Genomic DNA, 11,649 nt, shown 5'->3' on the forward strand with positions numbered 1-11,649 from the left:
GAAGACTGATGTTTGCAGTGTGCAACATACAAAATAATTTCAAGAAAGTTAATCAGGGAACTTCAAGTTGTCATTTAGCAAAGGCATTGTGATATTTCACTTAAAGCCAACAAACTACTTTAAATATCCTGCGTTTAAGAAAATTATATATATGCATTAATGTAAAGACTTGGTTTTGATCTATTAATGGGGCATTGCAGTAAACTAAAAATTAGTTCGCAGCTGGTTGCTGAATTCATGTCCTGTATGAAGTAATTCCAAGGAAGTTTTGAAGTCCCATAGAAAATGCGATTCATTTATCTTGTGCTTTGTCATATATTTTAACTGCCAGGACCAGTTGTATGGTTGGTTGTACAACTTTTATTTTGACACCAGTACACAATCCTATGCTGTGCAAATGGATATTGAATAAAGTCTATTTACAATTTAGGGGGGAATTTGCAAAATAATTCATTTATCCCAGGTTGAATCATCTAAACTGTGTAGTAACAGAAACATCCTACATGAACAATGATAAACTAGTATTCCAGCAGTGTAATTTTTACCGTTAAACGTTAATGAAAATAATGATAACACTTATCAAAAGATGTATGGTAATCCCACATTCTAAAAACTATTTCTTTGGTACAAGCCTTTAAACATCAACTGTTCACCTTTTGGGAAAAGGTATTTAACCTTGTGGTCAAGTTGTCACATGACTGCATAGGTACTTTTGTGTCTGTATGCAGTGAACTTCTTCAAATATGGGATTTAAAAAAAAAAGTGGGCTCTGGACAGCAGTCTAGAAATTTGACTGAAAAGATTTTTTATTAACATTTTGACAGAAAAATCAAATATCTAAAATGTTTTTATTACAATAAAAATTTTGACTGTAATTTTTTTTTAAAGTATGTTTTTCTTCAAAATAACTTTCAGAAAGTACCAAAAAGCACAGATCATTGATTTTAGTGTCTGTATAAAGTACAAACTACTATCTAAATTTCCAAGAATGCTCATTTGGTAACTTTGAAAGTCTTTGGCCATGTATGGTCAAAGTGGGGATGTGGATCCAATGCTTATATCAAGCCAATGCCAAGACTTTCAAACAAATCAAAGCAAGCATTTTTGAAAATTTAGATAACATCTTGTACTTTATAAAGACTCTTAAATAAACGTTTATGATTTTTGGTAGTCTGAAAGCCGATTAATCGAAATGGTCATCATAATCCTTCAAAAAATTCTTTTAGTTATTTGTTTTTTATTTTTCCGCCATCGTTGTTCTGCATTATTTTAAAGAATGTTGCAGTATCATTGTATCTGCTCCCCCCCCCCTGCCCTAATTGCTTTTTTTTGATACTGACATGTCCTGGCAACATGGTAAAATTTGTGTAGTTGTACATATTTGAACCCACCTTAAGGACGGCACTGACAGTTTTTGCATGCTGACAACTGTAAGTGTTTGCAAAACTAGTTTATTCATTTAGCAATAAAAAGTTCATAAGAATGGTTTTAAATATGAAATAGCATGTTGTAGGATTTCAGCAGTAAATCCAACTGATGTGCTGTTGTTCAAGGTCACAGATGTAATAATGAAAAAACATTTTCTAATGTGCAAGTATCACATCACTAGAGCCTGGTCACACTTACCCAGTTCACCTGATAACTGACACATCAACAAAAATAATTAACCATGTATTTTTAATAAGGAAAATAATGTAAAATATTTCAAATGATCAGGCAACAGAACCAGGCAGATCTGTAGGCATATGCTAAAAATTAGGTTTGGCTTAAAAGAAAAAACACAAGACAGACAAAAGCAGTTTGTTTATTACCCTTTAAAGATACAGTAGAACACTCCCAAAATCTGTTCAAGAGGGGAGAAAAAGAATTTACAAATACAAGCAAATACTGCGTGAAAATCATTCTTGTTGCTCTGATGAGTCTGAGAAATGACTAGTTCTGCAGGTAAATTTCATGAAAAACTGAACACCTGAGAGAAGAATTTCTAACTAAGGGGCATTACCCGTGCAGTTCTACAAGAAACTCAACACTTGTATTAATGGAAAACAAAAGTCTTACTGGAAATGTTTACACACAATTTTCATGGGTGATTTTAGTTTGCAAAACAGTGAAAAATACCATAGCATTTGTTTTAAACACAACAGCAAATCTACACCGAGTCAAGCCTCTCAAGGAACCCACAAACTAATTTTAAAAGAAAGAATTTGATAATCAAATGAACAGTTTGCCCCAACTACGTAAAATTAATCTGAGTTTCATATCCCCAAGCATATAGCCATAACATTCTGAAAAGCAAGCAGTGAAAGGCATTACTGCAGGGTTGAGCATTGTAGTATTGCATTACTTAATCCATCTGTAAATTTCTTCATATTGATGATGTAACTTATGGTCTTGTCCAGCCACAACTTTCAACAGTAAAGCAAAGCCCCACGTTTTTGTTTACCTGTAATCTACAACAATCCACATTGTGTTCCCAATAAAGTGAAAAAACAAAAACAAAAAACAAAACAAAAACAACTGTCCCTATAGGAATGTGATTTGTCCCAATCACCGTTTAACACTAATCTGTTCATATCAAACAAAAAACTAAATTTCTTGGAATGGTTGGTTGTGCTTTACATCATGCTAGCAACTAAGGTTCTATCATGGTGAGTCCTTTAAATAAAGGAAGTTGAAAATCTAAAGTTGAAGAAATGCCATAGGACACCACACTCACATACTCATTCTCACATCTGAGACAGAGGAAGAAAAGAGAAAAGCCCTTTAAGGGCCGTAACACAGCCAAAATTGCAATATACTTCACAGAGGAAAGTACCACTCACAGCCAACAGCTTCATACACCCAATGGAAAAGGTTAGAGTATGAGACAATAAACTGCTTAACAAAACAGCAAATAGCTGTAAGAGCAGATTTTGCATATGATGCAAAGAAAGACAAAAGACAGGCTTCTAATGCTGTTGCTAACTTTTGTAATCTACCAAAGCTTTCAACAAAAATAGTTGTGTTAAGTAACACACAATATTTTGGTCATATAGCAACAAATTTAGTTTACTAACCCAAGTTATGAAAGGTGAAACTACTTTCCCTATAGCCTACTCGCACAATTAAAATTGATAAAGGAAATTTAGGACAATGCTGACAAATTTTTATTATTGCCAAAACATAATCACATCCTAATTTATTATGAATTGTTTTTGCAAGATTCCTTTGCTTAACTTTCTTGAGCAAACAGATCTTTGATTTCCAGGGAGCGATGTAAATGAGGAATCAATAAAACTACTTCTTGGCAACCCATCAACATCCCTATTAATATTCTGTAATCATACACTGAACACTAGTTTTTCAAACTTCATATTCGCATCAACACTTATTAAGAATCCAGTGCAATTAGATCTTCAATGGAAACAACTGAAAACTTTAATGATCCTTGGCACCCGTTTTGCAATATTCTGGTGGGAACATTTTGTCAACAAAAATTTGCTCTAAGGAAGTAAGAGGTTTATTTCAGACTATATAACGACAGACTTCAAAAGCACAGAATGCACTCATACTGACATAAAACTACAATCACACCCAGCAAATGCACTGGTGAGCTTGCGCAGAGGAAAAAGTAAAACTTAATAATTGATGGATTTCAGGTATTCAGTGTATTTTTCTACACTGATTCTACTGCATTTTTCTCTTTCTCCTCCTGGTGCAGCACCAACAACACAGCCTTTGAAGAAACGGCCAACACTGACCATCAGCTTATCATCTGCATCACCACCAAGCTGCTTCAGAACAACAACATTTTCATCTTGAAAGACACAAATAAACTTGCGAGTGCCCAGCTTGGCCCCGCTTGCACGGAGGTCGACGGTGTTTGAAGATGCGATGGCATTGACAATATGCCTGATTTGTTCAGGAGTTATAGCCAGTATGGGATTGCGGGATTCTGCCCATTTGTTGCCTTGCAAGTCAAAGAAGCCCACATAGCTGCATCCCTCACCTTCCATGTTTCCAACATATCCATCCCAGGACATGATTAAACAAGATTAAAAGCTGCAACAAAAGTAAAACAAAGCAATTAAATTGCTTAACAATGAAGTCTGCATGTAGAAGAAAGCACAATATAATCTAATTGTTATTTTTCAAAACAATTACTGAAAATCAAGACGATCCCCCATCCCCAACCACAGCCAAAAGAAGATAAAGATAAAAAGTAAGTTTAAATGGTTTGTTTTTGGCATAAAACAATGAATTTAGAAGAAAAAAATATATTATAATCAAAATGATGTGTTAAGAAATTAAGACAAAATTGGAACAACTGATTATAAATGTGACAAGATTTTTGCTTTTGTGTCAAAATAATTGAAGAGTTGGTGTCAACAAAAGTCTCCATGCAGCATTTCCATTTTCAAATCTCTGCTAGCTAATAAAAACAAACGTGCATAATATATCTGACTGCACCAGCATGTAGGCACATGCACACTTTCATTATATATCTCACGCAATCACACAAAGAACAAAGACTTACAATGAAACCTGTTAAAAGCCAACAAACACTAGTTGCCTGTAGTATGCAGGGAAAAAAAAAGAAAAATGCAAAAAGCTACCAATTTCTGCCTTTTTGTGTTCAGGTATGTCATATAAGGCAAAAATCTCACAATACCTGTGAGGTGGCAACCTTTAAAATATGACCCTTGCTCAGTGTAAACAACCAAAACACTTACAGCAAGGGATTATCCATTAAGATTGAGTTTCTTAGCAGTCTGTTTTGATTGTACAGATGTATAGAATTCTTTATTTTATAACAATTAGTTGCTCCAATTTAGTTATTGACAATATTCTACCCTTTTTTTACTCCAAACTTTTGTTGAAGTGCATTAGTCAACAATCATGTGGTCTGAAACACAAGTTTCTGAAGCACAAGCAAAACTGATCTATCCCTTAATTTCCTCTTCTACTACCCCCACTCCCTCAACAAAAATGAACTCCAAAACTAGCAACAGCATCGCCTCCACCAACAGCACAGCTTTAGTCACTGTTTTTAACAACATAAATAAAAATTCATGTCATAATGCTTCTAAAGGTCTAATTCATCTTTAGAATGGCTTGTGTCTTGTAAAAGACCTATACATGCTCATTAACATTCTGCACGCAGTGAAAATACAGCAAGTCTCGACAAGAAAAAAAAAAAGCTATCATCACACATGCACAGCTTTGATAGTAGTTAGTTTTAACCAGCCTGCTGACTGTAATGCATGCATAAATCACAAGATGACCACAAAACTATGTTGATTAGTAAAATGGGGAGAATATAATTATCTTTATAAGGTGTAATTCAGAAAATACAGGCTTCATATGATTCATATTATTCTGGAAATCGATTTACCACCAGCAGCATTCGGAAAGGGGAGTATGGCAGAGTACTTGAGATTTCTTTGGACCCTCCATCAAAATAAACCAGCATTACTACTATGCCGATCATTATGTAAAAAAGCATATGCTAAATTTGTTTATGGTGCTTGAATGCATGTCATTTTTGTGAAGAAGTGGCTAAAAAAAAAAAACCCAGTTATTTTCAAACTTTTCTCACATTCATGCAAACAGCAGTTTCATGCAGGTCACTTTAAACTCATTTAAGGTTAGCAACTTTTCAGCTCACAGAAATGTGTTAGATACAAGGCAGAAACTATTTAGAAGCAAAAAAAAAAAAAAAAAGGGGGGGGGGGGGGTGGCACTTTTCTCTATGTAATGACGCTTAAAAAAAACGTCCTAGATTTATCCTTTGAAAGCAGTTGCAGGCAATCTGCATGGGTAAAAGGCCAGGCACCAACAAACCCTGCATTTTCCATGCCATGCAGAAAAGTGATGGCATTTACCTCTTTCAACTCATTAAGAGATGTCGTCATCACAAGCAGGAAAACGGAAGAGATTATCTGTGCTATCGCAAACTCCAAGCGCAGAAATACATTAGAGGTAATCAAATAAAAGAGATCACATACAATGGCATAAACAGGTAAGCCACGGCTGCAAATGAAAATGAAATGAAGCATGGAAGAGTACCTAAAACAGAGATGATGGTGGGCAAGATTTGTGACGAAGATTTTGAAGCAGCTGGAGAATTTGCAATGGGCATTCACTCATCAACCTCCGTACATCTAGCCTTCAAGCCAAGTCCAGTTCTTATGTAAAAGCAAAATCATCTAGATGTGGACTGAGTGCTTGATCTTCCTAAACTGTCAGCTACAAGAGCCATCTTTTCTAGTTGTCAGCATGAATCCCTTTCTGTCCTAAAATGAAGTGCTATATTTCAATGACATGGAAGGGAATTTGACAGTTTACTACCTTTGTTTTGAAGTGGTTAAAAAAAAGTTTACTAAATTTTACTGTAACTAGTAAAATTTAGCCAACTCGCAAGAAAACAGTAAAAACACTAGCAGTTTATTATGCAAAGTATGAATGTTGAGAAAAGATCAACAGTTTGCTTTTAAATCCCCTGCCAAAAAGGAATTATGCAGTTTTTATTTCATGTCTATCACTGTAGATAACACACCACACCAATTTCTACTGATGGCCTTTTTTATCCTTGAGAGAAACATTCAGCATGTTTTAAACAGCACATCACACAACTAATTAAAAAATCTTAAATTTGAACAAATTATGCACAGAATAAATCATTGTAGCAAAAAAATTCCATTAATCTGTTTTTAAAAAATCCTTTGCACCAATGTCTTGGGTATGGCCTCCATTTCATTTTATTTATTACTACTTCAAAGTACACACAACACTGATGCAGCTTTACTAACAAGTTAACGGCTTCAAGTCCAACCATTCTTCCAATGAGAACCACCTAGAACAGGCTACAATGTCAAATATAGTACATTAAATGTGGCTCTTATTTCGGTTAAGAAAATCATCGAAAAGACAAAGAGAAAGGATATCACGCCTCCTTCTGCTTTATTTTAATAAATCCTCAATCATGGCTCCAAGAAGATTAAGAACTTGATGATGCAACAAATGAATTAAGCTTGTTCGAAGATGATTCTTATGTACAGAAAAGGGAATCCCCCTTTTAACATTATTCCAGACACCATCCACGCCTGAAAATGCTTTTCGTTAATGTTTATTGCTTTATGTGGCCATAGGCCTGTAATTTGAAACACAATTAAATCTATTTCCTTTATTTCTTGGACTTGGGAATTAACACAACTACGAGTAGTCAGTTATTTTACTCCTCACCCAGGAAGAGGCTAGTCTGGTGGAGATGTTCACCAGACCTCTTTAGATAACTCACCCAACATGCTGCTTATCAAGTGGTGCCAAATGTGGCTGAGATTATGCTACTTAATTCTTACACAGATGCACAAGTTACAAGTCTTCTGCACAGGTTTTATGCAATGGCAGCATGTACAGCAATGTTTCTGTTCAGGACAATGAACACATTATGTGTGCAGGAGACAGAGTGAGAATAACACCACCTGTTCACGCATTTGTAATGATTATACTGCTTGTCATATTCAAAGCAGCAGTAGCTGTAAATGTGATTGTAACAGCAGCTGCATGAATGCAAGTAACAGAATGAAATAAACATTTCTTATCATTTTGCTGTTACACAATATTCACTCATTAAATTAAGCTACTGCTTTACATTGTGTTCATAATTTTACAGCTTTATTTTTTTTCTGAAACCTACAACCTGCAAATAAAGTTTTGACAAATGTGTTTCAGATTACAAATGACAATTATAGCACGTTTTAAAAACCTTTCAATAAAAGGGTTCTCACTATTAAATATTCTTCATTAAAACACAACTAGCAATTATTTTCGTTATCAAAGGTGCACGACACCCATCTATAAAAACCTATGCATCAAACAGTGCTTTATTGGAAAAAAGCCTTTCCACCAAACCAAAATGGAAATCCAAAGGGGGGGATCAGGGAGCCAGATTTTCAGGCCAACACAGTGCGTGTTGCTATTTTGGGCTTGTAACTATGTCTCTTCCTTCTGAGGTCACATACCTTTCTTAAAAGGGCTGCCAATGCAGCTCTTCTCCTCCACCTTATCACCTTTAACACCCATTTTATTAAGCAGATACCCTCTGCTTTCCACATCTTTCACATACACACAAAAACAAAATTAGGGTTGTTTGCTAATATGGAATGTCTTAAATATCTAATATTTGCAATACTTTTCAATAAAAGTCTTGATTGTGTGTGGTCAGTACTATGTTCAACTAGATGTGAGTTAGAAATAAGATTTCCAAATAAAGTAAAATCCCGGTAAACACTTCTAAAGCTCATTCATCAGAGTCTGCTCCGGTTTGATAATGGGCTTTATCCTGCTTAGCGGAAGAGGTCAGTTGGCAAGACGCATTATCTCAGTCACCACCAAGAACAGGAAATGTGCACTAATCAGATAATCTTTTCACCCATACTGCTAGCAATAATGCAGTGTACTGAACTAATTCAAAAATGAGGAAAAGATGGAGCTAGGAATCCTGGAATGCAAAAATACCCCATTTTCAAAACAATGATAAATGTATGAAATAAGTTAACCCACCCCCCATTTTTTTTTGTAAAGCTAGAAGGAATAAAGTATGTCCAGCAGTTTTTAAAAGACATGTCAACACAAAGTTGCGTAAACTATTTTACCCTCTAATAGTATACAGTTAGTCCTCTCCTTAAGAATTCTCAGTTATGAACTTTGGTACATACAAACTGTCCTCAAGTTCAAAAGTAGTTTTTAAGGATTGTCTTAAGTTAATCCTTAATGATAGTTTGCATCTCCTAGCGAGAGGTGGCAGCAGAAAGAAGGATGGGTATTATTTATATCAGTACACCCAAAAGTAGAGCGGGTTGTACATGTAATGTACAGTCATCACAATGCACGACCAGTAATGGAACCTATCTACAAGTTGGGGACCTACTATATTCCTGTTTACTAAAGTCACATGTCAAGCAGATATAAATGAGCATTACTCATGGTAATACAAATCAACTATAATACTGCATGCAAGAGGTACTAATTTGATGAACTGCTGGACAAAGCTGTTTTCATGTCATGACAAATTTCTGATCTTCCTGTTAATGTCATTTCTTTTATAAGTTTAGAAATGCTTCTGCTAACACGACCATTTTCTCCACTTTTCATGTGGATTATATTTGTGTAAAAAAAGTTTTACTACTTGTCCAAAGTGCAGAAACAGAGTTCAATCCAGATATATGTGAAAGAGGTTGGGTTAAGGTTAACATAAACAGCAGCATTCATTTCCAATTTTCTGACTCATGGCAATTTATTTATGAGCAGCCAACCTTGTAAAAGGTGCCACACAAAGAGAAAGAACAGCATGCTTAAGATGAGATCTAAACCCAGGACAATCCTCAGTGTATTGGTGGCAGGCGTTGTTTCACCACCAAGCTATACACAAATGGTGTTGGGAAATAATCGGAAAAGGTATGAAAAAGCAACCATATACATTACCCAACCAAATCACATACACTGCATTTACTTCCATGCATGACTTACTGCCTAGTGTTAATGAAACTTTCCTTAGGTACAAGGAAATAAGTCTATTCTTCACAATGTATGCTTAACCAGGAATTTGCTTGTCAGGACAAACTCTACTATCTGCAGTTCAATGCTGCCAATGGTTTATCATGTTTTGCATTTACAAAGCTTTCAGCTGTCTGACAGTTAATGACTTACTTTACTATGACCCACAGACCTTTTCCTTTTTTTTGATTTGAAAGGCAAAAATAAAGCTCTGCTTTTTCAAAATGTCATATCTTTTCCAGTTTTAAACACGGTTGTTCCTGCTCAGTTTCAATTTTGTAGAACGGATCTTCTGTCCACTTTTATATTCACCTCAAATAGCAAACCCATGTTCCTGTGGATGGTTGGTTTCCCTTCCTGTTGTCTGACTAAGCTAGTCTCTTTTCCACTTCTATATATTCAACACAAAAGCAGATGATCACCAGTGTCTGCTGCAGCCTTGCTTAAAGGAATGCGAGGAAGAATATCTTATTTTGTTTTTCATTTAGAGCTGAATAAGATTATAAACAATATTTTCATGTATATATTAATACCTCTCCACCCACACCATTTCTTCCACTGGACAAAAGAGCTTGATATCCAAACTACCTAAAATAAGGGAATTCCTTAATGCAAATTATAGTGTTACAGCTAATAATAAAAGTCAATGTTCTTATTTAATGCAGTTTATCAATTTCAAACTATAATTACATGAAAACCTTTCTAGAAAATACATTTTAGGCCTATATTTTTGCAAAACAATGTGAACAAGACAATGGGGTATAACATGATCAACTGTTAAGACGGAAGATATGAAAAATTGTATCCTATTTCACTGGGGCAGGCATAGTGAGTCACATAAAAACACTGATATAAGTGGAAATATGTAACATAATTTCTATTGAAATCTCCCCCCCCCTCCACCATCATCCCTTAAAAAAAAAGTTCTGCCACCATCTTATCAGACAATGAAACAAACACTGCTTGGTCAGCGGCCATGTTCAGGTATTTAAAAAAGTGGTTTTTCGCTGAAAATAGATGTTGTGAAGGCCATCTTTTGTTAGGATAAAATTTACTTGGATTTTATAAATCTTTTCTACACAGCTTCCAGACTGTTAAAAAAATCCCACAGCCATAAATGCCCATTTCACAAGTGCCTGTAGCTAACTCGTCCAGTCCCCATTTTCTACCCTTCTCTGAGAAAGTAATAAGAATTATTTATTGCTGCATAATTTCATCTCAAGCAGGAAGCTATATGTGCTATTTGAATAACAGATCGAAACAACGCACGCACAAGTTAAAGAAATTTGGCAAATGTGAAGAATGCATGTCTGCCAGTGACAGAAAGGGCAGAATGACTGTCTTGAAATGACTCATGCATGGCAAAAATGGGATCGCCGGTGCGTCCTCAGCTCGGTTATACACCACGCGCTGAATCCGCCCACTTATTTCCATAGGAAACAGTTGAAGTTCATTTTAAATGTCATTCCCAGTTTGTATAATCAATGCAGGTATACATAAACAGTGCAACCGGCGAGCCGCGTCACACAAAAGTTAGAAAAGAAACAACCGGCTTCGAAAACATGAGCTGGAACTTTCACTCGACAAATTCAGCGAATAGGTCGTTCGTGGTTTATGACAGCAGACTAGGCAATTTTTCTCTTCATTTTTGACATATATCGTTGAACAGTTACAATGAGTAAAGAATACTTACTTATTTAAGTAGGCAGAACAGAAAAAAGGTAGTTATACAGCAGAAGCAGGCCTGTTTCGCCGGCGATCAGAGATTTTTGTAGCAAATGATCGCAAATGCCGACAGCACTAAGATGGAGGTCCGCTAAAAGCAGGAAGGTAGGGCTGGAGTTTGGCCAGCCAATAGCAACGCTCGGCTTCAGAAGTCCGTCAGGCACGGAGACTCACGAAGGAACCAGAGATTTCTCTTCGGAAGTTTTCGGCAAGCAAACTTTTTTTTTTTTAAATACAAATATCAGTGTACATGGTACGCGAACATGTCGCCGGTTGTGATGCCTGAGAACACATGGCTGTGCTATAAAAAGACACGTAGACAGAGCAAATGGTAGTTTTCTTTTCTGTGTGCAGTTTATAATCTTTCATGAAAATTATTAAAAAACA

At 35.7% G+C, this 11,649-nt stretch overlaps 1 long non-coding RNA gene across 1 annotated transcript; it reads right to left on the reverse strand.

The window, feature by feature from the left end:
- Positions 1-1,663: 1,663 nt before the first annotated feature.
- LOC112556191 lies at positions 1,664-11,389 on the reverse strand. The gene is made up of 2 exons (XR_003097636.1): positions 11,231-11,389; positions 1,664-4,041 (listed from the first exon to the last, which is right to left on the reverse strand). It is a non-coding gene; the product is annotated as an uncharacterized LOC112556191 (long non-coding RNA).
- Positions 11,390-11,649: the final 260 nt, after the last annotated feature.

This window comes from Pomacea canaliculata, linkage group LG2, assembly GCF_003073045.1.
Source record: "Pomacea canaliculata isolate SZHN2017 linkage group LG2, ASM307304v1, whole genome shotgun sequence".
Lineage (NCBI taxonomy): Eukaryota > Metazoa > Mollusca > Gastropoda > Architaenioglossa > Ampullariidae > Pomacea > Pomacea canaliculata.